Raw genomic sequence first — 7,122 nt, forward strand, 5'->3', positions numbered from 1 at the left:
TTTGAACCATTTGTGTATTAGGTTGGTGCCAAAGGAATCGTGGGTTTGCAATTATTTTTCATTGCAAGAAGCACAATTACTTTTGCACCAACCCATTTTGCACTTTATAAATACAACTCTGACAGCAATGTGAGGCATAGATTAGAAGGAAGAAAGCATGAAGGCAGGGATACCAGCTATAACAGAAGGGAAATAAGTTAGAGGTCAGAAGGGTCAGATCCAAGTAATATTTAAAAGGCATAAGGGCAAGACTTAGAGACCAGTTGAATGTAAGGAGTAAGGTGAGAAGAAACATTCAGATTGGTTTACAGATCACCCATTGCCTGAATAATTGAATGAATTATGGTAGCAATTTAATTACTCAAGGTAATTGAGACAGGCCTCTCCATTTTAGGATTATTTTCTCAATGTTTTAAAAAATCTAAAACTGCTACTCCCCCTCCCTAGTGGGTTTCAACTGGAGTACAGAGTAATGCCTAGTGCCTGCACTTGCATTCTCAGCTGAGAGACTCTTACCCCAGTGACCTCTTATGCCTTCCCAGCCATCTTCTTTGTATACTGAGCTTGTCAGATGGTTACCAACAAAGCATTACCAGATGACTCGCTTTTCCATTTCTTTGAGTACTCTGTAGACTCCCAGTGAAAATTTATAATGTTAGTGAATGCAATCCTCAGTTGTCCTGGGCAATTTAAAGAATTAAAATTATTGTGTATGTACTCCTTAGAAAATCACTTTCTGATTTAGAATTTCTTCACATACCAATCTGTACTCAAAAACTATTTTCACAGTCTTGATGAAAGCAGGTGAAATTCTGGATAGAACACTTTGAGGAAGGAGATGCTTTACTGTTTTTTCCATAATCCCTCTCTCTTCACCAATCCCAATATACTTCCAGCCTTTTTTCCCCTTTGTCTTAGTCTGTTTTTTGCTGCTACAATAGAATACCTAAGACTGGGTAATTTATAATGAAGAGAAATTTATTGACTGACAGCTCTGGAGGCTGAGAAGTACAATATCAAGGTGCTAGCATCTGGTGAGGGCCTTCTTGCTGTGTCATCTCATGGTAGAAGGAGGAAGGGCCAAGAGAGGACCGAAGTCATCCTGTGATAATGGCACCAATCCCATCCATAAGGGTAGAGTCCTCATGGCCTAATCACCTCTTAGGGGTCCCACCTCTTAATACTGTTACAATGGCAATTAAATTTCAACATGAGTTTTGGAGGGGACAAAGTTCAAACAACAGTACCCCTGCATGCTTTTGTTCATGCTACTGTCTTTGTTGGGAAATCCTAGAAATTGTACCTATTTTTTTTAAGCTCAGTTCAATATGCCAACTCCTTTAAAAGGCTGGTCCTAGTGGCAATCTTGTCTTATTTTATGCTCCTATAGAATTTTATTCGTAATACTTTTAAACCCTCTTCTTGTGGATTATTTGTACACACGGATTATGTCCTTGGCTTGATAGTGAGGTCCTTGTTAGTCTTTATTTCTCCTACAACATTTAGCATGGTGCCTTTCACATAATAAATCATCAAAACAAATTTGTTGAGTTAAATTTCTAACTGAAAAGGAATGATAAAATATTAATAAAAGGTTTGTATGTTATATATTATGATAAGCTTTAGGTATTTTAAACCGATGAGAGGCCTTGACTTGAGAGTAGGGGTGTGTGTTCGTGTAAATGTATGTGTGTGTGTGCGCACATGTATATTTCATGCAATATATATTGATATATCATTTCCTTCAGCATTTCTATAAATTATTGTTCTCACTATTTGGACTTAACTTTGTGTATAAATTTGCAAAGGGTCTGAAGGGCCTACCTGGGAAAACCAAGGAATTTGAGTGATGGCAAGTTATGACACACATCTAGTGTTTAATTTGGATAGTAACTGGAAGTTTATACTAATTATTAAGGTCTGATTACAAATTAACAAACCCTAATAGCAGCTAAATGTGAAAATTTGAACATCAAAAGTGATAGCAAATATTATAAGAAAGAGCAAGAAAGAAATTTCAATACTTTACTATAGTTCCTACTTTAATTTGAAAAATGTATTAGCATTTTGCTATCTCAAAATATTTGCTAGATATATGGAATAGTGTCTATTTTGGAAGTGAGATAAACCACATAAAGTAGTTATTTAGAACATGTACACATTTATGAATTATATCTCACTAACAATATAATATACATCTTCCATTCAAATATATTAATATCAATTATTTGGTATTTGAGAATTTTTTTTTCAGTTGCAGCATTCCAACTAACATAACCATCTCTTTCCATAAACAGGGATCTGTGCTAGTTTTACACTAATTCCTAAGATGATTAACTGATATATTGGATGTAATGCTTTAAAAAATCTGAACCTTGTTTGGTGCTTGAAGTAACAAGTCCTAAGCCATGGGTTAATCAAGAAAACTATATGTTGGTCTTCATTAACATATCAAGAATCAGCTCACCAATAACAGAATCACTAAACATGTACATTTACTGTGGAAAATTCAATTACACTTAACTCAGCTTGAAAATATCAATGTCTTAATAATTTCTTGTTTGATATAGACTAGAACTTTTCCCGTGGAGAGAGCATAGTTCTTTTGCAGATTTTCTTTGATTAACCACATTTAAGAGCAGATACCATTATCCACACTTGACAAAATATCTAGAAAGTGAAGTAATTCAGCCAACGTCACACTGCCAGAGAGAGAGACCTAAATCAGCTCTAGACATCTTGGCTGCAATTAACACTCTCCTGAATCCAGAAATAAGTAGGAAAACATGTATTTCTATGCTTGGACAGTTCCAAGTTGTTGTAAGGTCCCAGATGATGCTGTCACCAACCTCTGCTTCCCTCCTAATGCTAATGAAGGGTGAAAAGTGATGGAGGAGACACCTGACAGGAGTTTTCCTGGAAAAGGATATAGATGAGAACCTGAGACACGACTATGTGTCCAACTACTGTGAGTTGTGGATTGGCAACAAACATTCTATGTCATGATTTAAGTTTGCGATAACATGGTCATTCGTGAGTGTGGAATGAGTCACAAAGCACACAAGGGCAATACGTGTCCCTTTGAATATGCTGGAGAACAACAGTTGCCATGGATGTGTTCTGAGGAGCCCCTCATGCTGGTTAATGATAAAACAAGAGGTAGGAGAAGTTTGAAGGTAAGGTGAAGTTGGTAGAGTTGTCCTAGACTCTTGGTATAATCCTTCCTCAGATTTAATTTTGGTGCCTGGTTGATACTTTTATCTCACATAGAGGGTGCCAGATAATGGGGAAAAGAAAAGGAAAGAAAAGAAAAAAGAAAAGAAGAACATGGAATAGAAGTTTTGATTGGTATTAGATCTGGATTAGAAAATAAAAGGCACATCTCCTGATATTTCTCTATCATATGGCACTGGAAGTGAAACCTATTTGTCACCGAGGACTAGATGCTCTTTAGAAATCATTCATAGTTGTATTGTTATTTTATTGCACTTAAGTAAAGAGCTTTTGAAAATTATAGAACAACAAAATTTATTCCCCATATGCCTTATTCTCATTAATTGCCCTCTGTGAATGCATAGAAGTGTGGCTGTTTTTTCCAAACAGATAACTTAAGGCAAGTAAAGTGTTACAAGGTCTTATTGACAGCAACAGGTAAAAGAGCAAGATGTCCTCTATTTAGATATAAAAACAGTAAAGCTCAAAGAGAACATGAACTTACTGATTCAACGTGTTTTCAGAAGATGAAGGTCTGTTAGAGTCCTGAAGAAAACAAGGCTGAGAAAAGTTTGCCCATAAATCAGCAATTACTGGTAGTTAGTCAATATTACAGGTTTGATAAAGTGCCAGAGCCCACTAAGGATATGAGAACATTAAGTCTTTGGTCACAAAGTCACAGCAAGTCCTTGCTCAGATTTACTTTGGAGCTGTCTGGACTTGGAGCTGTTGCTATGAATAATAAATCTGATGTTTTTCTTATGCCCTCATTTCTGTGGCATTGTGCTGCACTCACACTTGGTGAAAACAAAGTTGGGCGGAAATGCAACAGCAGCTGCAGACGTGACACTACTGGTTTAGAATTTTTACATATAGAAAGTGAAACTGATCAAGCTCATGTATTCTTGGTACATGCCAAAATTCTGTCTCCCAAATTCTGCTGATATTGGTTACTGGGTTGCTCAATTACTTGCAAGAAGGGCCAGGTATTTAGTCTTCTGAAATGAAAGGGGTGCCCGCTTGTGCCATCACCTCCTAGGTTTTTTATCTTGCACCTGCCTTTACAGTACAATGAAAATAGAATATGGAATACCTCTCCCCATTCCCAAGGAAATCCAAAAACTGTCTAAAGGAGTCAACACAGATGTTTAACAAGATTCTATCCATTTGCTTGGCTTGTGTCTGCAGCTAAAGTTAAGGCTTTGCTTTGTAATTTTAGTACCTGTTCATGGTCAATCTTCATAGTTCAGATAAAATATTCTGCAAGTGAAATGGCCTACAACTTTCTACTCAGGTGTAGTTCTGGATTCGGTGACATCTGTATCACCTGGGAGCTTGTTATTAATTTAGAACTCAGGCCCCACCCAGAATCAGAACCTGCATTTTAACATGATCTCGAGAAGATTCATAAGCACATTAAAGTTTGAGAAGTATTGGCCTGTAGGACTTCCCTACTTTTACTGCAAATGGTATTTGTCAGGCATTTTATGTAAAAGAATGCCTGCTTAGATACGTATCTGAGGCAGTTGGAGGCACAAATTGGAATAGAATATCCTATCAAACACAATTTATATGTAAGACCTAACTTGTAGTTTAAGTAAACATAAATTCTTATTAGTGATTGAATAAAATACTAGTACTGTTATTACCAAAAAATGGCCTCTCCTGCCATCAAAATGCCAACTTCAAAGAAAGCAGCTCAAAACTCTACACTTCTGAGTTTCAAATACTTGTGTTAGTCCCCTAAAGAGTTTTTTTTTTAAGTAATTGCATTAGGATTCCCTTCTAGCTGCACCAATGGCTATGGAAGAGTATTCATTTTTAGGGAAATAGAACATAAAAATATGAAATTAGTTCAAGACCTCTCATCCTATAAAATGGTCCAACACTATATGAATAGCAATCTACTTAGTAAATAGTAAATAAAGTGCTTTGTTCTATAATGGATTGACCACACCGACCATCATTAAATCTTGTCTGATCCAGCTCCAATTTGTTTATACTGCCCTGGCATCCACAAGCACTCTCAAAGGGCAAGAGGCCAGGAGCCAGGAGGAAGGAAAAATGCTGCCTGCAGCCCTTCCTGGATTATCATCCTCTTGTACTCCTAGTGGCTTGCTTTGTGAGTCATCTGTTTTGGAGGAAAGACCACTACTCTAAAGCAGTCAAATCTCTCTCCATTAAAGGCTGAAATTATAAGCAAGAAAAAAATAGTAAGAGAATGATGTATAATAAGGAGCTTTATCCTTGGTCACTTTATTATTATTGTTATTATTACACTTGAAGTTCTGGGGTACATGTGCATAACGTGCAGGTTTGTTGCATAGGTATACACATGCCATGGTGGTTTGCTGCACCCATCAACCCATCATCTATATTAGCTATTTCTCCTAACACTATTCCCCGCCAACCCCACCACCCCCTGACAGGCCCCAGTGTGTGATGTTCCCCTCCCTGTGTCCAGGTGTTCTCATTGTTCAACTCCCACTTATGGGTGAAAACATGTGGTGTTTAGTTTCCTGTTTCTGTGTTAGCTTGCTGAGAATCATGGTTTCCAGTTTCATCCATGTCCCTGCAAAGGACATGAACTCATCTTTTTATGGCTGCATAGTATTCCATGGTGTATATGTGCCACATTTTCTTTATCCAGTCTATCATTGATGGACATTTGGGTTGGTTCCAAGTCTTTGCTATTGTGAATAGTGCTGCGATAAACATACATGTGCATGTGTCTTCATAGTAGAATGATTTATAATCGTTTGGTTATGTACTCAGTAATGGGATGGCTGGGTCAAATGGTATTTCTGGTTCTACATCCTTGAGGAATCGCCACACTGTCTTCCACAATGTTTGAACTAATTTACACTCCTACCAACAGTGTAAAAGTGTTCCTACTTCTCCACATCCTCTCCAGCACCTGTTGTTTCCTGACATTTTAATGATCGCCATTCTAACTGGCATGAGATGGCATCTCGTTGTGGTTTTGATTTGCATTTCTCTAATGCTTGGTCACGTTTTTGATCAGCACATTAAAGAGGCAAAGGCATTTTCACCTCAAAATTCTAGAGACCTTCTACCAACGTATAACCAAAAGAAAAAAAGGGAAAGCATATTTTAAAAATCATTTTCTTTATTTCTTTTTAAATGACTCTGAAACGGAGGAATTTTTCCCAACAAGGCACTGAAGAAACCCCTTAAGGGTTATAGTATCACAAAGGATGATATTTAAAGATGCACTTTAAATTTCTATAGATTAGCATGTCACTGTATCAACAGACCACAGGCACCTGCCTAATACAGATACACAGAAGCTCTTTCGAAAGCATCTCCACTTAAAAAAGGAAAAAGTAGGGAGGAAAGGAATTGCAGCCTCAGTTGAGCTTACCCAAGGCCCTGGCCGTAAGCTTCATTTTCCTAGCTGTTGGTAGGTGTAAAGTTACCTCAGGAAGAGGGCTCTTTGGTCCTTTTCCTCTAGGTAGTATTTCTCCTGCATTACTCCTGACCACTGACAATCTTGATTAATGCTAAGTTTTTGAGTATATAACCCAGGCTACAGAAAAAGGGACAAATCAAATCAAAACAGCACAAACAGAACAAATTACTGAGGCTTTTGTTTTTCAAATATATTTCAAAATATTGCTTGTAGGCCTGTGTGAATTCAGTTTTAAGTTTTATCATATCATTTTAAAGAACCTTGTAATTGATATTCACTTATTAAGGATATTAGAAATTGTTCAGTGGAAGCTGCAAGTTAAGAGACCTACATTCAAGTCTTCACTTTGCAAGCAACTTGTCACAAATCTTTGGGTAAGTCATCCAGTCTTTCTAGGCTTTTCTTTCTTCTGGTGACAATTAAAAGGGTTAGACTAGAATGAACTTGAAGGTTCTCTTCTGACATTTTGTGTTGGA

The sequence above is a fragment of the Piliocolobus tephrosceles genome, chromosome 5 (genome assembly GCF_002776525.5).
Source record: "Piliocolobus tephrosceles isolate RC106 chromosome 5, ASM277652v3, whole genome shotgun sequence".
In the NCBI taxonomy this organism is placed as follows: Eukaryota; Metazoa; Chordata; class Mammalia; order Primates; family Cercopithecidae; genus Piliocolobus; species Piliocolobus tephrosceles.